This window comes from Trichechus manatus, unplaced genomic scaffold, assembly GCF_000243295.1.
Source record: "Trichechus manatus latirostris isolate Lorelei unplaced genomic scaffold, TriManLat1.0 scaffold00054, whole genome shotgun sequence".
Lineage (NCBI taxonomy): Eukaryota > Metazoa > Chordata > Mammalia > Sirenia > Trichechidae > Trichechus > Trichechus manatus.
In genome coordinates, this window is record NW_004443990.1 from 2242687 (window position 1) to 2267372 (window position 24686).

The following is a 24686-nucleotide window of genomic DNA, read 5'->3' on the forward strand; positions in this document are numbered from 1 at the left end:
ACACACACCTGTTATTGACAGAGAAAGAGAAAGGCAAAATAAAATCTCATGCCACTAATATTCTTTTCTTTATTTCTCCAGTTATTTTGGTAGTTTTGCTACATAATGTCAATGTTATGTTATTTGATATGTAGATGTTCATAACTGTTAGGGCTTTACTGTAAGCTGTAATAAGCCCTTTAACATTTTTAGAGGTCCTTTTTTTTTTTGGTCTTGTTTTATGTTTTTTGTATAATTAAGATTGTGACCACTGCTTATGGGATTGTGGATAGTTACATTTCTTTTTTAAATTTTCCCAAAGTTTTCTACAGTGAGCTTGTGTTACTTTTATAAGGCTCAAAAACATGCTTGAAAAAAAATTTTTTTTAAATAGGAAGGCTGCAGTGATAGTTTGGTTCCCTTAATGTTTTCAGCATATTTTTTTCCACAGCCCAAATAATGAACTAGATGCAGTGTCAAACAGCCCTCCTAATTTTAAATCACAACTGGAATCATACGTGTGCTTCTTCAGTAATGCATTTGAAATGAGAATGTTTGATTGCTAGTAGTTGTTACATGACTGAGGAAAAATTTACCAGAGTCTTTGATCTGACTTGAGGATTGGGAGTGGAATATGGGAGGCCTCCTGAAAATTTGTCTAACATTCATTCAGCTCCTCTTGGTTCTGAGCCAGATAACAAACCCTTCAGTTGAATTTTTCTGTCCAGACACTGGCTTAAATGAAGGTATACTTAACTTGGAAATATCATTTCAGCTTTTGGCTGGAATAACTGATGTAGAGGAGCATCTTTAGTTGTGAGGCCATGAGGGAGTTCCCTGAGTACATGCATTTTCACACATCTGCTAATGCAAAAGCCCCAGTGTGAGCATTAGTACTCAGGAATGTGATGTGGATTCGAGATGATCTCCGCAGGATTTTGGCAGGTCAGGACAAACATTATCTTGCTCCCATATGTTTTTGTAAGATCTTGAAAGGGAAATCATATACGTTTCCTTAAACTGACATGCTAAATTTTCCCACATACACCAAAAAACCCTTCCAGTAAAAATAAATTCAGAAATATCTATATATGACATTCATGTATATAGCATCTGTTGTCAGTACAAATGGCTGTTGGCTATTGGGACTCACATATATTTTGCATTTACTTTGATTTATGTTTAAATGGCTTATCTCAGAACACCTAGTTCAAAAGATAAAGACTATGAAAGGTCTCATATTTTGGTTAAGTCCTTTTTATTTCCCTCTTCTCTGCATTTTCTTTAGGTGCAATGAACATGTAGCCCAGAGTGACTCTCATCTTCACTGCTTCCCCGCTGATAGTGTTATTCCCAAATGGACACCCCTCTTGATGATTTTGCAGTATCTGACGATTTGCATATATCATATATGACATGTTCAGTTTAAAAACAACCAGGAAAACCTGTGAAGGGAAGAAATTCTTCTTTCCAAAATAATAATAATGATAACACATAACTGTGTACAATGACTGTATCTGTTTTTTTTTTTTTTATCACCCTTGAGTAAATCCAGTGCTGTTTCATATGGGATTTGACATACAATGGGCACTCATTAAATGTTGATGAACCCTTTTCCTAAGTCTTTTTTATTTTCCAGTTTCTGTTCCCTCTCAAGAATGGTATACAGTCTGCCCAGTAGTTTGTCTCTTTAAGCATATTATTAAGAGCTGAATAAAGAATTAGCACCAGGGTCAGCAACTTAATGGCCCATGTGTCAAGGATAGTACATTGGTTGATTGTCATTAGCCAACAGCCTAAAAGATTTAGTCTTATTTCATTCTCTATCACAACCAGGCCACCTGTAGAACTGAACATAATTTTGAGAAGGTAATATCCCTAGTCACTACTGGGTTCCACGTTTTATAAATGAGTTTTGTTACTTCAGTGTTATGTACCTAATCAAATCAGTCTCCCAGTTCTTTTATCTCCTTATACCACATAGTTTTCAGACTGTCAAATGTTATTTAAAACTTGTATCTAGGATATATTTCTTTCTTTCTTTCTTTCTTTTTTTTTTTTTACATTTGGAGAGAGGTCAGATATGTTTGACCTCATTTCTGTTGCTTTTGTTTTGTGTTTTTTTTTTTTACTACCAATGATTTCTTGTTGGATCATGTAGCTGAAAAAATGATTTCTGAAGGGAAGTAAGACCTGGAATTCTGCTCTGCAAAGGGAAACATAGGAAGGCACTATTATCAATTTAATATACTAATATTTAATTGGGGTTGAGTTCTTTCCCCGGCATGTTGATGAATCACAGAGGTCAACTCACTTTACTTAGTCTGAGCTGATCTGTATATGAAAGTAGGGATTGTAATATAACAATGTATTCCTCATATTTGATTTATTAACTACATTCTTTTATAGAACTGTTATGTTATTTTTAAGATATTAGAGATCCATAGAATAACTGGTATTTTTGCATCAGTTCTTCATTGCATGTTGGTATTTTGGCATCAGTTCTTACATCCACTGTTGTTTCTTTGGGAAACAAAAACGTGGAAAAGTTCCTTGTTTTTTTTTTTTCCCTCCATTAGTTGTCCTTGGTGAGCTATACAGTTAATTATATAAAAATGTTCCTCTGTTCTAAAATATAGGAGATTTTCAGTCCTTTGAAAAAATGGTTATAGTCCATTTTCCGTATATTACTCAACATTACATCACTGCCTGCCAGATGATCCCAGGTGTGGGATTGCAGCAGGTAATTTCCTGAGCTATATGGTACAGATGATTTTCTGTGTTAGAAGATGCTATCGGCTCACCTGGCCTCTTAGTGACAGAGAAATCCTTTGTTTATTCATTTAGTAGGCAGATTAACCCTAATGAATATTGGCTTCCTGGAAATAGATACAGGTGACAATGGCAAAATGAGGAGTGGGGAGAAGTAGGAGAAATTCCCCTTTCTTTCTTCACTTATAAATAACAGTGGCTTTCATAGGAGAGTGTTTTAAATCAGAAAAGAATGCAAAATATTTTAACTAAAAAGCTAGATTGAGATAATCAACCATTAATTTTTAGTTTTGAATGCCTATATATGTGTATACTCATTTCAGAAGAACTAAAGTGTTTCTAATTCTGGTAAACAACTTTAAAGTTTTAAGTCTGTTAATTACAATTAAATGAAAATATTTAAATAGTTCGTGCTGGTTTAGGCAGAGTCACTCGGCTGAACAGGAAAATGTATTTCTAATAAGCCCTAGTACTCAGTGAAAATTTTTTGAGTTTGAAATTTAGATGTTTGTGCTACAAAAGTGTATCATTCAATAGCCTGTTGTAGCACATGAAAGAAAAATGTGCATTATGCTGCGTCCATTACTACAGGCTGTTCGTACTGCTTCAATAACATATTTATTTGTTTCCTCAGGAGCAAGGATGAAAGAATAATCTAGCCAGTAGAAAATTTTTCATAGATTATTATACTATCCATTTTGTAGAAATAGTTGTAGAAGTAAGCTATTTAAAATTCTTTGCTTATAATAATATTATCGGAAATCATTTTTATCAGTATGATGTTATGGATATTTGAAGTAATTCTTAACAGTAATGATGAAAATAAAATGTTTGTGACTGTAACTTTAAGTTTTGCTTACTGAAGGAAAGAGTACTTTACAACATTTTTCTGTGAATGGTTTTAGAGATACATTATTCCCAAGACGTGAATGTATAGACACAGATGTGAAAATCCCTTAATGTTCTACCAGACTTTTCCAGCTCTCATAGCTATAATTCATTCTGCACTCTCCATAGACTCCCAAAATGCCTTCTTTTACATAACTTTATCTATTGGAGGAAAAGTTAAAATTCTTCCCCTCCACATGCTAAATGTTGAAGATAGATTTTTCATGATTCCTTTGTAGTTAACTATAAAAGCTCTAGAATTTCAAGGGAAAAGTGAAAAAACAGAGTTTACCTTTCCATGAAGATTTAAAATTTATGATTTCTCCCAGCTATAGGGTTGAAATTCTACTTGAATTGTGTTATGGGAAACTCTAAATAATGAGAGATATATATGAATTGGAGGCAGTAATAAATTCTGAATGAATCTTTGGGTTTTTATTTAAGATTACTTTATCCTTAAAACTAATGTTTCTATAACCTCTGACCAAATAGAAAAGATCCAGAGTACTTCCAAGGGTGAGAATTCTTCCTGGCCTGGTGTGAAGAGTTTAATTAATTCCAATTGTGTGGTGCATTGTGGCATGTAAATACATTAGAGGTATATTTGCAAATTCTTAATTTACATATTGTCAAAATATAAGAGGCAATGCATCATCAGTAATATTTATTTTCAGATATATTGAAAAAAGAGAAAGCAATGCATATGTGTCATGTTATCTTCACATAACCACTGCCAGTTTTAAATGGATTTTTCTTTCCTTTTAGTGAAAAACCAAAGGACAACAGTCATTATATGATTTTGTATTTTAAGTATTTTCATAATCCAACATAAATTGGCCCACCCAAGGATTATGTCTGTCTTATAAAGATGTGTTTACATAGTCATTGGGTGAAAGATTGCAGAAGTTGAACCACTAGTTTTGAAAGTTGAGCCAGACCAGGAAAAATCAGGATACAATTTGGCACTTATGGAGACGAAATGATTTCCTTTTTAGCTGCTGATTTCTACTGGGAAATGTATCCTTGGACTGAAAATTACATCCGGAAAAATGTTTATGTAGTGTTTTTCAAATGACTGATTATTCTTCTAACCTTTAACATGAACTGTGTCTAATTTTGGTCTCCCTTAACTCTTTCATGACTAGGGGAATTTTCTCTTTGTGGGAAAAATATTACTAACAAGACTTATTTTTACTACTTTGAGTAGAGGAATTACTTATTGTCATAGTAACAAGAATATAAAACGTGTTAAGATTTCTTCTTCAGTTTTCCCAGCAGGTAATAAAATGCCTGAAGTTATCCACCCTTTTTTCTAAGGTCAGGCAGTTAGTTTTATATTATGATACATCTTTACTGTTGTTGTGGATTGTGGGGTGCTGTCGAGTTGATTTCAACTCATAGCGACCCCATGTGACAGAGTAGAACTGCCTCATATGGGTCTTGGCTGTAATCTTTACAGAGCAGATCACTAGGTCTTTCTTCTCTGGAGCTGCTGGGTAGGTTTGAACTGTCAACTGTTTGGTTAGCAGCCAAGCACTTAACTGTTGTGCCACCAAGGCTCCTTTGATACGTCTTTAGAGAATAGTTTTAGTCTGCTTGAGCAGGTACATCTCCAGCCCCCTGCATAAAATGAGAGCTTGATATTTTCACAGAGATAATATTTGACTCACAGAGTCTTCACAAAGATCGATACTTGCTATATTTTCTTTCTTGTAAACTAGTGACTTTTCTGACTAAATTATTCATAAAGTTGGTAAGACCAGAAAACATTACTTTGACAGATGAGGATAGATCTGGGTCTGAAACCTGGTTCTGATAACTTATTAGCTGTGTGAACATTGCAGTTTATCTAACATACCCCAGCCATAATTTTGTTACCCAGAAAATGGGGACATAATATTTGTTTTACAAGGTTGTCATAAAAACTAGAGTTAGTACATATAAAGTACAACTATTATGCCTAGAACTAGTGGTAAATTAATAAAGAGGCTATAATTATTATCTTTACTGGTGTATTAATCAGGGTAAACCAGATTATGCTGAGGTAACCAAAACCCCTCCAAATTTCAGTGGCTTAAGACCAAAAAGACTTATTTCTTGTTCACACCACATGTCCCTCACAGGTTGCAGAGGTCTCTGCTCTGTGTCATCTCCACTCAGGGACCCAGGTTGACTAAGGCTTTGCCATTGAATTATTGCAGAACTCACTGGAGGTCTCATACTGGCCACATCTTTTCACAACTCATGGGCTAGAACTGTGCTGTCCACTACAGTAGCCACTACTGTATGTGGCTATTTAAATTTAAGTTAATAAAATTTAGATGAAATTTAAAATTCAGCTTATCAGTTATATTAGCCATGTTACAAGTTCTCAATAGACACGTGACCAGTCCAGTGCCTGTCATATTAGACAGTGCCAGATGTAGAACATTTCCATCATCACAGAAAGTTCCACTGGAGAATGGTGGACTAGAACTTTAAGGGGATGGGGAAGTATAATCCTCCTGTGTGCCCTGAAGTGAGGATGAAGAAAATATTGTTGAGCTGTAATAATGTCTACCACTGTTGGTAAACTATATACTTGGAAATATTCCTCAGATAATCTATATCCATTTTGCCTCCAAAATGAGGAGAGTGGTATAAATACATACATACTGCTTCTAGCTGCATGAAAAAGAAAACATAAGAAGTATACACTTGAAATAATATTTTGCCAAGGAGGAGTCCTTACGTTAGTTATCCCTCGAAGGAAGAGTTTGTGATGTGTACTGCATTCGTGTGGCTCTGGAGAAGAGATTCATCAAAGAAACACCACAATTCCCATTGAGCTCAGAAAATGTGATTAAGGAATTTGAATGTAATTACCTGAAGTTTGGCTTTTCTTTTAAAGGATCCATTCATATTAGAGATTCTTTGATATTGTAAATCTGACAAGTAAATCTGGCTTTCTTCTGGAAATTTTCCACCAGGAATAGTGTGAGTCAAGGGTGAATACATAAAAAAGAAGCCCGTGCATGGGGCAGCCAGGGAGGGTGCAGATATTTAGTAAAATATGCAGATCTCCATTCAAGGTTATATCTTATTTGACTTGTGTGCAAACTTATTTAAAGATGGAGTACCAATAAGTATATATTCAAAGAAACCACACTTTAGTTATTGCTGAAGTCAGTAATAGTAATAGATTTGGAAAAATTCTCTGTATTTTCAAAGACGAAGATCTTTTCATCCATAGTTGATGGATTGGAATTTAACAAGTGATGGACAGACTTTCATTTCTCTTCTATCCTAAGTACTTTGACGGCCACATAAAATTGACCTTGTAAGAAGTGTGTGTTTGTGTGTGTGTGCGTGCACGTGTGTGGAGAGAGAGAGAAAGAAAGTAATCCAGAATTCGTGGCAGAGACTGTTAACCCTCCTTTGTGTTGTTGCTGCACAGTTCTGTCAAACATCTGGAAGTCAGCATGTTCGCAGTCGCCTTACAACCTGATTTTGTGTTTACATCATTGCACTAGCTGGTAAAAGTTGTTTTTTGTTGTTTCTTTTCTTTCTTTTTCAGGAAAAAAGAAAAATCAGCAACTTTTGGTCTGTCACAAGGTCAAGTGATGATTAGTGATGCAGTCTCTCCTAAACACATGTTTAGCCTGGAAAAGTTAAATCAGTTCCCCAAAATTTGGTAACCATTAGAGTACTTCCTAAGTCACTTCGGGATGTCAGGCCTAAGGTGGAGAGGGGGACAGGGCTATATTGAGTTCTCTGCAGTTTTCTACCAAAGGGATTTAATTTGGCAGCTTGATGCAGCCAAGAAAACACTCACGCAAGGGCAGAGCTAGACAGGAAACACTTTTGAAAGCACTGTTTTGATAGAGGATCATGAGATCAGGCAGGGAGCTGTGAACTTTATATGTAGCCTAGGCCATGTAGCGCTAGGCAAGCCACCTGAGGTTAGAGAATAAGAAAGGAAATTAAAGCAGGAAGGCCAAATAACTTAATTCCAATTTTCTTTTTTTATCCAATGAGGAATGCTAAAAATATGAAGTTTTTTGTAGTAGAGGAACAAAGTTGATGTATTCTGTTGTTAAATATGGTTTGTTTTTGATAAAACGTTCTGCCATCATTACTTACCTTTACATTTTTAACATGCATTATTTTAACTATGAGAGCTAACCTCATCAATTCTAGCCACCTTTTTATAGCTGTCAGAAGAGCTGTCTTCCAAGGAAAACATGGCATTGAGCAAAGATTGTGCTTTTGGAAGATGGACATTTTATAAGGATAAGTTTTGACAACTTGCTTTGGTCACCATGTGTCTTCCAGGCCTGCTGGCGGGTGGGTATTTGTCAGGAATGAGAATGTGTCTGAGAGGGGCTGCTTTATAGCAGCCAGACTTGATGATTTTCAACTTCCAGGGCTTTCCACTTTCTTGAAGAGGGGCTTTGCTGCTCTTGGCTGTGTGCTTAGCTTTGTGTGATGTTAGAGAAGAGGAGACCTTGAGTGTCCCATTTAAGGAGGTACAGATCCTCAGTTTTAAAACCTTTGTTTGACAACTTTATTTCCCCTTGGGCTTCAGTATGTTGTTCCTTGCCTATTTTTTTAGGACTACAATTTCATGTATTTCCTCTGTTGAGCCACACTTCCAGGTCTACAGAAGCCATTTTTGTTTATAAAGCAGACTTAGTCATTTCTCACCACAGATCATTAAATAATATATGGCTTAATTGCAAAATTTAAAAGAAAAAGAAAATTCATGTGTGTACTTAACAAATGTTGCCAACACTTTTCTCTAGGCCAGAGGTGATTCTTGCTTTGTTGTTGTTTGTAAAGGTGATGTTGTATTCCACAGCATCATCACCCACACTCTGCTTCTATGGCTCAGACAGCTGGCAGGTCCAAGATAGAGCATATGATGATACTCTAAAAGCATCTGTCCAGTTGTTCTAACTACATATTTGGTAGACAGATGAAAGACCCACATTCCCCTTTGCTGAGTTGATGTGACTAATTCAAATTTACTATAAACACTTTTTTTCCTAAAGCTGTTTCAAATTCTTACTAATAATTATACAAGTACTTCTCTTAATTTTAACTCCCAGATCTCCTTATAAACCAACAAACAAAATCTTCCCAGTTAATTATGAAAAATTAATCTGTATAATTTCCTTATTATCATTATTTCTCTTATATCTAAAAGAATAATCACTGTAACCCAAGGAACCGCATTTATCAGAATAACCTCAAAACTGATTCTTAATTACCTCCTGCCTGAGCACTGCAGCAGTATCCAGACTGGCCCCACAAACATCAGTCTCTCTGACCCCCACCACATCCCCCAGTCTATCCTGCAGAATCTTCTTCCTCAAATACTGCATTTACCTTGTAACTCCTGTTCTCAGGTACCTTTGATTGTATCCCATTTTTCAACATGAAGTCGAAACATTTTGAATCTCCAAAGTCTAGCAGTGCTTCCTGCCCATCCCCTCTATAAGCACCTCTACTCTAGTCAGATTTACCTCCTTACTAGTTCATTTGGGTTTCAAGCTGTTCAGATCCTGGCTCCTGAGGTCTTATGAGAGCTTTTCACCCCAAAGTCAGTGACAAACGAGTTCTGGTTGAAACGGGGAAAGCAGGAGGCTGATTATTTCATGCAGCTAGATTCAGGAAGTGTTCTTCACTTTGATGGATGCTAGTACCTTAGGATAGTTATATTTTAATAATATTGGGTGGGGCGGGTACTAGTGCTTCTTGGCGAGGTGTGACTCTGCCCCAGAGGGGGCACCTTGGCATAGAACAGGTTCTGTCAGCCCATAGTGAGATGGCATTGTCATGCCATCAACTTTCACAGACAGACAAAAAGTAATATAATGCCAAAGAAGTTGGAGCAGGAGTGACGCTTGGCTCCTAGGCAGGGTGTGATGCCTTTATTGCCATATAGCATCATGTATTTGGCTAATTGTCATCCATGATTTCTTTCTAGAGTCCATGCCAAATGCACTCTGCCACAGGCAGAAAGATATAAAGGAGATTTCTGTCATAGGTAGATACAAAGAAGGTTTTAAGTTTGGCATTAGAAAAGTTGGCATCCATTCTGGAAGTCATGGACATAAGATGAGTTAGCTTGCTCGTTTGTATGGCAAGCTATGATCTGCTTTTAAACATCAGGGATGATTTCAAATCAGAGCTTGTATCTAAGACTTCTGGAAGCATTTGCCATAGTCTAGATCTAACTTCCTACGAAAAGTGTGTTTTCTTTGTTTTACAAGAATCCTGTTCTTCAGCTGTGAATACTGTTTGTAATAATTGACAATACCTGAAGTTTATGGAGCATCAGAACCCCCATAATATATACAGAAAATATGTAGTCCCCATTTTATAGATAAAGAAATTTGAGACTCAGAGTGTTGAGTGACTTAGACAAGGTAAACCTGTAAGTGGTGGACATTTCCTGACTCCTGTTCTCTCCACTTTGTTACCACTACGTAAGTCATATTAGTTCGGTATGTGACTCACGCAAAGGCCTGTCTATAGTTGAATAAGATGTTTGGAGTCCTAGGTTTTAGAGTAAACTCTGCCACTAATCAGCTATGCTGACCTTTAGGAAGTCCATTTAATCTTTTTAGATTACTTCTAACATCTTTTCCAGTGAAAAAATGCTAAGCATTTATAATTGTATGATTCTAATTCCACTTAAGCAAAGCAACAGTTATATCATAGCCATTCAAGGTTTCTTACCTGGAATTTTTTGTTTTATTTCTTAATGACATTACTGAAAGGAAAGGGGAAAATTAATTTTATTTTCTCTCTCCTTTCTCTCTGTCCTGGTATTACAAGTTTTGAATTAGGTGTCAAATATAGTAAGCCTAGAGGTACAAATTACAATTCATTAAGCAAACTCATAATCTATTTTACACAGTTAAAATGGAATTATATTCCAAACTCTTACAATCAAGTGTGAACATTTTGTGTTTGAGACTTTTAAATAAATCTTAAATATTGGAGTCCTACTCACTTCACTGACTTACTATTTCTATCTAAAGGCCTTTCTTCCTCGAGGCCTGTGGGCCTCCAGGCCCTTTCAGCCCACAGTGGTCTGCACTTCACTGTTTTTCTTTCCCTGAGAGTGCCGATTAGTGACTTGCGGTGTGGATTCTGATTTATTGCAGACCAGAGCTGCCCCTTAGGGGCTGAGCAGAAACACTCATGAAGGAGCCCTGATTAAAAAGAGTGGTAATGAAGACAAATGTTTCAGAGGGAGTTGAGAGAAAACCAGTCCTTGGCATTCCCCATAGCTCCTCTGAGCTTTTCGAAAGGAGGTAGTGGTAGCCAAAGGAAATATTTCTCCTTTGTTGTTTATTTCTCATGGCACTGGAAACATTTTTCTTTTCCTCTTGGGTGTTCTAATTCTCACTTGTTAACTGCTTTTCATGCAGGGTTGCAATTAACCCCTGGCAGATACCTCACCATGTTCCCCTTATAGCCACTCCATCTCCAAATAAGTTTTTAATGCTTTGACCTACAACCATTTTTAAATTCTTCAGACTTGACACTTTTGCTTAATTTCTCAGATCATTAAATCACACTTCTGCTTTTTTTTCCCAGTGATTCTTACTAAATCTGATATTAGGTGCCTATAATTACCTTCCTTTCTTCGTGTTTTCAAAAGACAGAATGCCAGTGGAAAAACAAATTTCTGTTCACTTGGTAATTATAATCACAACTAGGTCAAAAGTTCGATATCTAGTATTATTGTCCATAACTAAAGACACCATTCTAAAGTTACTTAAGTCTAGTTGAAAATGTTGTAGGTGAGGGTTATTGCTTAACCTGGGTCTTTGGACATCTAGCCCATCAGTAGTCCCACCATCTGTGGCCATGTGAACTGTAATCTACTGCCCTCATTAACCAAAATTCTGTTTTCTTTCAGAAGATTTCCTAACATTGGAGTAAATGCTAAGGATGTAGATAATTTGTGACAGGCTTACACAGTGAGTCTCTGAACTACGTGGAATGTTCAAAATACCATATTTGAAACAATTAAAGAGAGGGAGAAAGATGAAGTAGAAGCTATGAAATGTTCTGGTGAGTAAGAGCAAACCACTATGCATGCCCAGTTAATGTGCTGCACACTGTATTATATGCTGAGGAGGCAATGTGGAGAGAAGGCAAGACAAGAGAAATAGAAAATAAAACCCCCTACGTTTATGAATAAGGAGCCCTGGTGGCTCAGCGGTTCAGCACTTGGCTGCTAACCAAAAGATTGGCAGTTCAAACCCACCCAGCCACTCCGTGGGAGAAAGATATGAAAGTCTGTTTCTGTAAAGATTATAGCCTTGGAAACCCTATGAGGCAGTTCTGCTCTGTCCTGCAGGATCACTGTGACTCAACGGCAGTGATGGTGCAATTGTTAAGTGCTTGGCTGCTAACTGAAAGGTTGGCAGTTCAGACTCACCCAGTGGCTCCGTGGGAGAAAGACCTGGCAATCTGCTCTGTAAAGATTGCAACCTAGAAAACCCTATAGGGCAGTTCTATGCTGTCACATGGGGTCGCTGTGAGTCGAAAATTGACTCAATGGCACCTAACAACAACAGCAACCTTATAAATAAACAGCTCCTTACCATATCTACGTGGGCCAACAAAAAAACATCAGAGAATCCAAGCAAAGTTCAGAAAATGTCACTACCTCTGATTCATGACCTGACCTACTGAAAGGTTTGATTTCCAGAGGCAGGTAGTGGTTTCGTGTGGATAAAGTTCCAGGGTACCTAGGGAACCTTGTCAAATATTCACAGCTAAAGGAAAATTTAAATCTAATCCAGTCAGATGAACAAAGCTGATAAAGAGATAGAATCATTAATGTGAGAGGAGTATTTAAAGTTATCCATATGGCCTTTCTGGAAGTCTTACCTCTGCTTCAAGGCAAAACAAAAAACAGAAAAACAGAACAATAACAGCAAATTATGATTTTAACGTTTCTCAGACATGAGGGAGTATTTGAAGTTACCCTATTCTGATGAACATCTGAGATTAAAGATCAGCATTAAAGAGTAAATAGCACACATTGAGAGAAGGGTTGGGTAAGGCCTTTCACACTTAGGTTGTTTCTGTTGAGATTTGTTCCCTCTTGAAAAGATTAAAACTCTTCCCCAACTACAAAGGCAAGGTCAGGGTCTGAGTCTAGGCTAAATGATGTCAAGTACAAGGTCTGTAGAAAATGCCAAAAATTACTGCAGCTTGTCTGGCAAGAGATGAAGATTTCAGCTGCTGGACTAATCTCCAAGTTTGTAGGATTACTTCAGTGGGCATGCTCCTGTAGTGGAATTCCATGCAAAGTCGAGCAATTTGACATCACTTCCTTGTTAACTGGGGAAGAAAGACTCTTTTAGTAATTTCTAAGATTGAACCAAATTCTCCCTCAAGTAGTGATGGACTCTTCCCCGTCTTAAATAGTGGCATACTGTTCTTTATTTTTCCTGGATTAAAACAGGCATATTAAGATTTCATGGATATCGGAATCTTTCTTTGAGGATCTGGGAACACATCAGAGAAACCAGATAGAAAAGAGGGAAAAGGAAATAAGTTATTTCCTTAGCCTCTTGAAGCAAATGAATTGGAAGGGTACTTTCTGTGAAGGTCATTGACCCACAACTGCCTGGAATCTCCAAAAACACTATCTTTTGTTCCTTACTATGTAGACTTTAGCAGAGTATTTCACAGAAATACTTAGCACAGGGTTTTTACATATGAATTCCCAGAATCCTTGGAGCAAAGATGGAAACACTGGAAGTCTGCAAGGTAACTGGAAATTGAACGGTGGCTTTGTCTTAGTCATCTAGTGCTGCTATAACAGAAATACCACAAATGGATGGCTTTAACAAAGAGAAATTTATTCTCTCACAGTTTCGGAGGACAGAAGTACAAATTCAGGGCACCAGTTCCAGGGGAAGGCTTTCCTCTCTCTGTCGGCTCTGGGGGAAGAGCCTTGTCATCAATTTTTCCCTGGTCTAGGAGCCTCTCAGCGTAGGGACCCCGGGTCTAAAAGGGTATACTAACTAAGGAGTCACAGACAGAAAGGGAGAGGAGGTAGAGTTTGCCTGACTTGGAAAATAAATATTTTAAATAGTCTGCTTCGGTGTGGCCCGTATGGTTAGATACGAGTCAAATTCAGATTAAAATCAGGAGCAATTTACACACATTTCTTCAAAAAATTAAGAGAGGAAATATAATTTTATGGTAACAGGAAGACTAAGATCAGTAATAAGGAGCCCTGGTGGTGCAGTGGTTAAGCTGTTGGTTGCTAACTGAAAGGTTGGCAGTTCGAACTCACCAGTCTCTCTGTGGAAGAAGTGACAGACTGCTTCCCTAAAGATTACTGCCTTGGAAACCCTATGGGGCAGTTCTACTCTGTCCTGTACGGTCGCTGTGAGTCAGAATCGACTCAACAGCAATGGTTTGGTTTTGGGTTTTAAGATTAATAATAGTAGCAAACGTTAATTGAGTTCTTAAACATGCTAGGCACTGTGCTCCACACTTAACTCATGAGCATTATCTCATTTAATCCCTATTTTTTTAATGAGGAAATTGAAGTTTTGAAAAATTAAGTAATGTGCCCAAATTCACACAGCTGATGGGCTGGTGGAGCCAGGACTCAAAACCAGGCCTGTCTGACTGTAGAGCCCTCTCTCTTTATATCAAGCTATACCTTCCTGTATGACTTAGGTCAGTGAATCTATTTATAAAATGAGACTGTTGGACTGTGAAATTTCTAGATCCTTTTAGTTCTAGAATTACAGAGAAGTGTAAAATTGAGATTCCTGGATGGCACAAACAGTTTGCGCTCATCTACTAACCTAAAGGTTGGTGGTGCAAATCTCCCCAACAGCACTGCAGAAGAAGGGCCTGGCAATCTCCTTCCATAAAGATTGCAGCCAAGGAAACCCTGTGCAGCAGTCTACTCTGTAACACATGGGATCACCATGAGTTGGAATCAGCTTAATGGCAATTGGTTTGGTTTGGGTAATATGGTTATTATAAAATTGGAAGAACTCTTGGTTGGTGGGACATTTAGACAGAAACTGAAATAGTGACTGTTACGAGATTTCAGGTTAATAATAGCTAACATTGATCGAGCATATACTATATACCTGGCATTATGTAACAATTTACAAACAGCTCATTTAATCCTCAAACGATCCTTGTCATAGGTGTATTGTCCCTTAAAAAAGTTAAGTAACGTACCCAAAATCACAGAATCAGAATTACTGATAGTCAGTTACATCAGAGACCCAGAGGACAGTTGTTTAAATTTCAGATGGCTTTGGTTATAATAGGACACAATACATGGCTGTTATGGATTGAATTGTGTCCCCCAATAATGTGTGTTAACTTAGCTAGGCCATGATTCCCAGTATTGTGTGGTTGTCCAGCAGTTTTTGATCCGATGTGATTATCCCATGTGCTGTAAATCCTAACCTCTGTGATGTTAATGAGGTAAGATTAGAGGCAGTTATATTAATGAGGCAGAACTTAATCTCCAGAATTAAGTTGTATATGGAGTCGGTCTCTTTTGAGATATAACAGAAAGAATCAAGCATGGAAGATGGGGACCCCCTACCACTAAGAAAGCAGAGCCGGGAGCAGAGGGTGTCCTCTGGACCCAGAGTCGCTCTGCTGAGAAGCTCCTAGACCAGGGGAAGATTGATGACAAGACCTTCCCCCAGAGCTGACAGAGAAAGCCGTCCCCTGGAGCTGGCGCCTTGACTTCTAGCCTCCTAAACTGTGAGAGAATAAATTTTTCTTTGTTAAAGCCATCTACTTGTGGTATTTCTGTATTAGCAGCACTAGATAACTAAGACAGTGGCTCTTATAAAATAATAAAAAATTGGACCATGAAGCAGCAAGTTTAAAAATAAATGTTTCTCCAGATTAGTACTTTGTACTTTTGTACTTCCACAGGTTTTAAAATAAAACATTAGTATAAACTCAGTAAAATTGATATATTTTCTTCACAATTTGAATTCATGTTAATCAGCTTTTTAGCTTGAAAATTAGTTCCAAATAAAAGGTTCCCAGTAGAATCTGACTTGGTAAAATCAGGCCTATCTGTGATAGACAGAGCAACCTACCCTACTGTGTGCCCAACACTCTCTTTTATCCTTCTTATCATGGCACTATGAGGTCGTTGGTATTATCTTCATTTAACAGATGAGTATAAATACAGAGCTGGTTTCTTAATACCTGGTACTTTTTGTCACATATCCCTAATGCTCTTAATTCAAAGACATACTCTGTTGGTACTGGGGAGCTAGTTTAAGGCTGATTTTGCTGCAGTAATCAGATTTCATCAGTGTCAAATGCCCACTAATTATTATGAAATTTATATATGCAGTAGGTAAATGTCATTTCACCATTCAATGGCCTGAAATAAATTTCTCCCCCTTTGAATTAGCATACCATCTCACTCTAAGTATTAAAACAAGCTAGTGACAAAACAGAGGCCCACATGTATTTGTTTGCTAGCAGGAAATAACGAGAAGATGGTCAGTACTTCCAGAGATTTGAAGGGAAATGCCCAACTTCATTTTGTAATCTGACCAGTTAACTTGACACCTTAAGGTCCAGTCTATACACCACAGCAGGGTTTGGCAAACTGCTGCCACTACCTGTTTTATGTACAGCCCATGGGCTAAAAATGTTCTTCATGTTTTTAAATGGTAGGAAAAAAATCGAAAGAAAAATAAAGGACACCAAAAATTGTATGAAATTAAAATTTCAGTGCCCATAAGTATAGTTTTAATGGAACACAGCCATGCTCATGCCTTTACGTATTGTCTGTGGCTGCCTTTGCAACATGATAGCAGAGTAGCTGCAACAGAGACCATACGGTCCACAAAGCCTAAAATACTTCCTATCTGTCCCTTTACAGAAATCTTTTACCGATCCAAACTCTTGCCTAGCATGGCATACAAAGCCTTTATGTTCTTGCTTCTACATACCTCTCCTGCTTCATCTTCCATACTCTAATTCTCTGTCTCTCTCCTTCTCTGGTAAGGAACTTGAGCTGTAGCCATTCTGTACATACCAGCGCTTTTTAGACTTTGACATGCTTTCTACATATCTAAGTGTTTTTCTGTACTGTTCCCTCAACATGAAATCATTCTTTTCCATCCTGAGTCTCCCTGGGAAATTCCTATTTGTCTTCCAATTTTTAAAAAAATTTTTCCTTAATTTTATTGTAGTAAAATCTGTATAACAAAATTTGCCATCTTACCTTTTTTTTAATTGTAGTAAATGTATATGTAACAAAACATTTGCTATTTCAACATTCTTTACATGTACAGTTCAGTGACATGGTGTTCATCATGTTATGTAACTGTCACCATTATCCGTTTCCATATTTTTATATCACCCTTAACAGAAGCTCGGTATCTCCTGATAAGTCCCCTTTTCCCTCTTCCTCCCACCTGCGCCTGGTAACCACTAATAAACTTAAGTCTGAATACACCAAGGTCTGTACACACTTGCCTGTTTTAGATATTCCATGTAAGTGGCAGAGGCGTAGTGGTTAAGAGCTATGGCTGCTAACCGAAAGGTCAGCAGTTTGAATCCACCAGGCGCTCTTTGGAAATCCTATGGGGCAGTTCTCTGTCCAGTAGGGTCGTTATGAGTGGGAATTGACTCGATGGCAGTGGGTTTGTTTGGTTTATGTAAGTGTGATCACACAACAGTTGTCCTTTTGTGACTGACTTAAGGATCCCCTCTTCTTCTCTGCAACCTATATCCATCCTGGACATAGCAGTTTTTTCCACATTGTTTTGTAGCTGTTTACTTGTCCCTCTCCCTCAACAGACATTAAGCTTTTGAAGAGATATATTGTCTCTTGTTCATCTTTGTACATTAGAACAGGGCTTCGCAGCCTCAGCACTATCGACATTTTGGAGTGGACAGTTCTTTGTTGTGGGAGGGCTGTCCTGTACATTGGAGGATCATCCCTGGTGTCTACCCATTAAGTGCTAGTACCACCTCCCCTTCCAGTCATGACAATCAATTATGGAGAGTATAGGAGTGTCTACTTTCACAGTACAGATCAAAAGGTTCCTGTTGTGCCTTGGTTATGTGACTTGTGGAAGGACAAAATTACTCTGTAGGGGGTAAACTCATATTCCAATGTTACTTCAACATTTATGAACATCTAGTTTTGCATTGCTATATTGACTTGATTGTTTAAGTGATAAAGGAGTAAATTATTGATCTAGGGAGAAATGTTGAGACATGGAGGAATAAAACGGATAATGTCGTGTATTTGATTGTTTTAGGTGTTTAAGAAATATTGTTAGAGTAAGAGACTTGATTAGTTGAAATTGTGGTATCTTTTACTGGAACTTTTTTTTTTTAGCTCTAGGTGCAGATGACAGCTGCATTTAGGAATTCAATAGGAAACAAAAGTTTTTCTTCTTCAGACATTTTAGCTGAGTATTTTCGGAGGACACAATCTCTTGGAATATTTTTTTCATACCCATAAGATTCTAATTATGAATATAAGAAAAAATGACAATAAATTGATGTATTTGCATCAGCAATATATTCTTAAAAAGGTGAAAGAAATATTTTCTTTCAAATGCCATCCTAAATTATCAGTAATCTTTAACAAGTTGTTATATGTAAGCTGACTTTATGCTTTTGCTTGTGTATGTTCATTAAATCTATTAGATCTAGAAAAGCACTTCAATTCTAATGGAGGCAGAGATGAGCTTATTTTATTTTTGTATTTTCAAGAATTATTATTAATTTAGTATTTATATTTATTTCCCCCCTGCACATACCTTTTCCTATTACCAGTGATAGAAGTTCTGAATAATGGATGCATTCTCATACTTAAAGATTACATCTTTTTCTCCTTAGGATCACAGATGATCTAATCTAAAAATTTGGAGGAGTTTTTTTAAATAAGCGTAAAGATTTTTTTCCATCCCCATTTCCTGACTTGTTGTGTTTAAGGAAGTGTGACAAGGTTAAAGATGTCTGTGATCTCGCCAAAAGAAGTTCACAAATACTGTTTCCATATTTGTGGTTTTGGTGTTTCCTTTTATACATGTGTCTTCCTTCTTTGGTTTCTTTCTCTGTCAGGGGAAAACTGGCTGTTCCCTTTGTATTCTATGCACATATGAGACGGGCTCAGTGCAGGCTTTGTCTAAAGCAGAAAGCATACTCTCCAGCAATTGCTAAGCTAATTAAGAAATTTCCTTCAAACGATTCCTTGAGTAGACTTCTTATCAGAAAAGGGATAAATGCTACTATTGACAGTTTTCCTAAATCTCAAATGTGCAACAGTGTGATTAAAGTCACCAAACTCCATGCTGTAGGAAGTTCAAAAAATTAAAAAGGTATGCTCCCTGATTCCCAGAAACTTGTAATTCAGTTGATAAAAATAAAACTGCTGTGAGCATAGTACCAAGGCAGACGGTGGCCTTTCAAAGCACAAAGGAGGGAAAGATTTGTTCTATGGTGATCAGAGAAAAAGTTTTGTGGGAAAAAAAATGCCATTTGAGTTAAAATTTGAGGAATAGGTGGAATTTTGACAGGTGAAGATTGAGGAAGGGACTTCTTTTGGCAAGAAACAAAGGCAGCAAGACACATACATACTGGACTAATTTGGGGAAGAACAACAGTCTGTTATGAATATATAGCAAGGGATATATAAGGGGGAGTTGTAGAAGATCTAACTGTCAAGGAAGGTTAGGGCCAGACTGAAAGCAAAGTGGTGGGGAAGAGTTGGAGCAGGGGACAAGGAGTGGATGGTTTTTGAGATGGGTAAGTGATCAGTTTAGGAAGCTTATTCTCGCAGCAGGATTGAATATAGGGGTAAAAGACTGAAGAAAAGTAACCTAGGTAAGCGGCTATCACAGACATTTACTACGGAATGACACCAACTGGGGCTCAATTTGTTAAGCCACATAAAAATTGCTACCCTTTGGGGAAAAAAAAAATTTTTTTTCCTGGAGAAATAACTGTGGCATTTGGCTATCTTAATATAGCTTTTATGTAACTTTGGAATGCAACAGAAAGAGGGAGAAACGGAAAGAAGAAGAGGGGAAGCAGGGAGAGAGGGAAAGAGTTGATTAATTGATTTGAAATTAATAAACAGATAGTTCTTACATGGGACTTACATGTCAATTCTTTTCCTAAAGAAGTCAGTGTATGTAATTGCACACTTTACTGATTGTAATATAGTGGTTTAATAGCACATGTTTTGAAATACATTTTGTCCTAATCTGCAAGTGTTCTGACAAATGTTAAGTAAGCAAAAAGCATGCCTTCCCATGCCCTTGGTTCATCTGAAGGATCTCTTTAAAAATACAATACTGAAATGAGGCAGGCATGAAGCCAGGGAGAGAGCCATTGCTGCAGCTTCTACTTTTCATTATCAGTACTATCTCATTTCTTTGCTTTACCCTGGTTTACCTATACGTTGACTGGGCTGATTAATTTAGACAATGTGTAGTGGGAGTTCATTCACTATTACCCTGAGTTCTTACTTAAGTATATAAATATTACATTCTTCAACCAAAGCCCTTTATATATGTGTATGGAGCATTTGGTTTTTTAAGGATAGATATTTATGAAGAGGTTGAATCACTCATGTTTTAGATTCTGAACTTAATGAAAGTCCTCATTAAATAATTTAGTGAAATACTCAAGTTCATGAAAGAAATTAGTTGAGGATAAGATTTATAAAAATGGAGAATTTTTACAACCACTTTCTCTCTTCCATCTTGCTTTCCTCCATATGCATACCCTCTCAATACCTTAATTTTAAAAAACGAGCAACCATTTACTATTAAGGTTCTTGGTTCTTTCAGTATACATTATCTCATTTGATCTTCTTGACAATTCTGTAAGGTAGTTATTATTTTTTCAGTTTTAGAGATGAGGAGACAGAGACTCAGAGAAGTTAAGTAACTTGTCCAAGGACGCAAAGTTAGTAATTGGCAGAACCAAATTTAAATCCGCGTCTCTATGATTAAAGCTAATGTTTTAACCACTATACTATACTTAACCACTTCTTTGGTGCCAGATGATATGATCCCAGTTTTAGTAATAGAGGACCACTGGTCCAAAGCAGATGTTTGCACAGAGGAATCAGAGAATTGTAACAATCGATGGGTATGTGAAGGTCATCAGCCCTCATGTCAAATAAAAAACCTGTGTATTTATTTGAGAGGCACTTTCTAACTAGATTTGTATAGTGCCCTATGTAATACTAGTTAGTACTAGTAATACGGTAATGCTCTTTTAGGGAGATTATCGTAAAAATTTTTTTTATTTGCGGGTGGGGGGAAGACAGGAAGAGTCAGTGTGGAATAACATTCTTGGAGGGTATCTGCTTTTTCATGTACTGTGTCTGAAAAAATGGATTTGATGACATCTGGGATTTGCTTCAAAATAATACAGAAGGAAGAAAGTGGATGTGGATGGAGAAGGATTGGCCATGGTTTGATGGTTTTTGGGGTTACATGATTGACACATGGGTTTTATTATACTTTTCTGTCTACTTTGGTGTATGTTCAAAATTCTCCATTAAAAAAGTTTTTAAAAATGTATTTGAAAGCACTGTTTCCATAATTTTGTAGTATATCAGATACATGTTTTCTTTTCCAAATTTTTCTGGAACATATTAATCAAAAGGAGCATTTTCTTCTAGCGTTGGTTTCCTCTTAGAATCTGACTCATCTCTTTTTCTGATTATTATTAAAGAATTCACCTTGTCCAGTGCAAAAGGTGAGGTTAACTGTTAGCTGCCTATATGGCTGCAGTATTAGAGTAATTTATCTAATTTCTGTTATGAGTAACTTCTCTTTGACATTATTTTTTAACTCAATGACTTGCTTGCATTGTTCTTGTTAGTAAAAAACATCGCTAGGATGTACTTAGTAATTGGAGGCAGCTGTACTTAAGACTGTTCAGGCAGACTGTTATTTTAGTCTTCACTAGTAGGGTTTTGTAAAAATGACGTGGCGGCGGCGTCAGACCTCCTGTCTAACTTCACAAGGGGAAGGAGAGAGAATCATTATCAGCGTCAATAGCCCAAGGCTGATTCTTGTGAAGCAAAGGTCAGACACATCTCCTCTCTCCAACCTTTTTACCGGTTCTTACATTAGCCGTGCCTCCCACAGCACTGTCTACTCCTCTGCTGGGTTCCATAATTTGTTGCAGTGGTCACACAGTCCTCACAGGCATACTCACAGTTATGAAAATTGTTAGGGAAGAAACAGGCTGCACAGTTCAGGATACAGTCAGGACAGCTTCTTGGCTGTACCCATAGGCAAGACTCTCCCCAGCCTTAGGTCCCTCAGCTCCTTGGGCCTTTTGGGCCAGCCAGCCCTCTGCCCTTTTCAGGCAAGTGTTACAAAACTCTTCAGCTCCACAGATGAGTGCCCAGAGGCACCCCACCCTGCCAGTAAGTCTCCTGGTTCTCCTGCTGCCATTTCTCTACCACTGCTTCTCGCCATCTTGCATTGTCTCTGGTGTTACAGCTCTCTGTCTCCAGGGTCTAGGAGATTCTCAGTGCAGGGACTCTGGGTCTAAAGGATGTTCCCGGCTCTTCTTCCTCGGTAGTAGTGAGGTCCCTCCTCTGCTCTGGGATTGGCTCTCTTTTAAGCCTAGCAGGATGGCAAAACTGACCAATTCTTTAATTAGGGTTCCATAAACCCTATTTGCATGGTCCCGTCCCATCAAGAATTCATGTACCTTATTTGCATTAGCAGCAAGCTGTCTAGTCCCCTTGGTGGGCCACAAGCACCTTATTTGCATAGTTCTTCCCAGTCATTATGTGGGAGTCACAAAGACGATGGCTAGAAGGGCCATATTAAGTAATTCCCTGCACCACAAGTTTTTAACACCAATTTGACCTTGCTTTGAAACATTTTCAAAATGCAATACTTTAATATCAATTTATATACTTTATATTAAGGCAAGGCAGGGTCCCTGGGGGGGAAAAAAATAATGAAACTCTTACTTCCCGCAAATACAGGAATAAAGATAAATTTTCTGATTTTGTTTTTAAAGGAAAAACATTGGTAAAGAGTTTGGGTACAATTTTCTTTGGGTCGGGGCATAATGCTTATAAATGCATTGTAAAGTATAAGTAGTTACAGAAAGATAGAATACCTACAAAATAGGTGGGTTGAATACCTTTGGCTTATGAGCCCTACTACTACTTGAAGATAGAGACTGGACTCCTAGCTCTGATATCATTAATGCCTAGCATAGAGTAGCCACTCAATGAATTTGTGTTTCTGAATGTTAATACTAAATTACTTTAACTTTATACCAATTACATTTAATAAAGTAATACCCACTGGAATTTCAAATTTTATAAAGTTTTTCTGAAAATAAGTTGTAAGATTTTATTTATTCCAGAGTAGGAGTTTCCTAACTCCTTTTTTCTCTTTGCTTTCTGCCATTGACCCTGTTTTGCTGCTGGTACACCAGGGCTTCAAACGCGTTCATTCCAGTTCAAACCCCTGCTGATAATTTGTGTTTCTGACAAGTTCCTTGCTGAGAATTTGCATTTCTAACAATTTCCCAGGGAGTTATACATAAGAAACACCTGGGAATCTTGTTAAAATATAGATTCTGATTCAGTGTATCTGGAACAGAACTGCAAATCCTAAGCAGGGCATTTGTAGAAATGCAAATTCTCAGCAGAGGTTTGAACAGAAGTGAACCAATTTGAAGCCCTGTGGTAAACTTACATCTAGTGGAATGGCGGGGGCCAGGGGCCTATCTACGGAAAATAGCACCTATGGCAATTAGTTTTAAATTGCTGAATGATCTCTCATACCTTTCAATGGAAACTTCGATGGCCAATAGAAACTGCTCATTAGTGCCCCTTCTTGAGTGGCACCCAGGTCATGCGCCCTACCTGTCATACCTTAGTTAAGCCTCTTTCAGAGGCAGAGTAAATTTAAGAGTGCAGATACTTGTTTTTAGGTAGAATGAGAGGGTTATGGTATTCTCAGGACTTGGATTCTTTCTCTAAAGACACAACCATCAGCAAACCCATATAAGGCCACTGGACTCCCTCCCATCTCTTCTGGTCCCTCTGTATGTGTGCCTAGATACCATGACAGATCCATTGCATGTAAAGACGGAACATTTCAGACAATAACTCAAACTTATTTTCTCATACTATATCGGGGAATTGAGAAAGTGTTTTATAATGAAATATCCCTGCAGGCATTCTACATCTTTTGTTGGTGCAAAAGCCTCAGACACCCAATAATCCATTTTGTTAAATTGTATTTATTTTGCTGTTATTGAGAATATACTCGGCAAAACATACACCAATTCAAACAGTTTCTACAAGTACTGTTTAGTGACATTGATTACATTCTTCAAGTTGTTCATTCTAGGCTTCCTTTTTGCAGTTGTTCCTCCCCCATTAACATAAATTCACTGCTCCTGAAGGTTCCTGTCTAATCTTTCCAGTTGCTGTTATCAATTTGATCCCATATAGATAGTTCTTAAAAGAGCATAATGCTGAAGGCAGACAATGTTTACTAGTTAAGCTAAACTATTTTTTGGTTTTAAGAAGACTTCAGGGGATATTTTTGGTTTAAAGTTTAAAGATTATCTCAGGGCAATAGTTTCAGGGGTTCATCCAACCTTCATGGCTCCAGGAAGTCTGGAGTCCATTATAATTTGAAATTCTGTTTTGCATTTCCCCCCTTTTGATGAGGATTCTTTTTTGAGGTTTAAAATGTTGGCTACTTAATCTATTACCTTTCTCAAATGTTTGGCCTAATATTTTTCATAAAATAATAAATTCTGTGGAAGATTGAGTTTTCTTTAAAATTGTTGATCCTCAACAGCTTAATATCCAGTTATTTAATAACACAATACTTAACTTCTTCTTGAGTCTATATTTTAAGTTTGCTGTAATTAACCCTTTATTTTCTTGGCTCCTCCAAGTCAATTATTAGAATTGTCTTAAGAGTTCCTGAGGAAACTAAAGGTGAAAGAGCTTTTCTTAGTAAGTTGATTTTCATCAAAGA

At 37.4% G+C, this 24686-nt stretch overlaps 1 protein-coding gene across 3 annotated transcripts in view; it reads left to right on the top strand.

Moving 5' to 3' along the window:
• BCAS3 (BCAS3 microtubule associated cell migration factor) overlaps positions 1-24686 on the top strand; it is a 641765-nt gene that overhangs the window by 392791 nt on the left and 224288 nt on the right. The window contains exon 24 of one of the 3 annotated variants that reach the window (XR_002824359.1): positions 11558-11712. The exons of the other annotated variants lie outside the window; for them this stretch is intronic. The gene's annotated coding sequence lies outside the window, so the exon portion shown is untranslated. The remainder of the gene's footprint in view (positions 1-11557; positions 11713-24686) is intronic. 3 annotated transcript variants of the gene reach the window in all.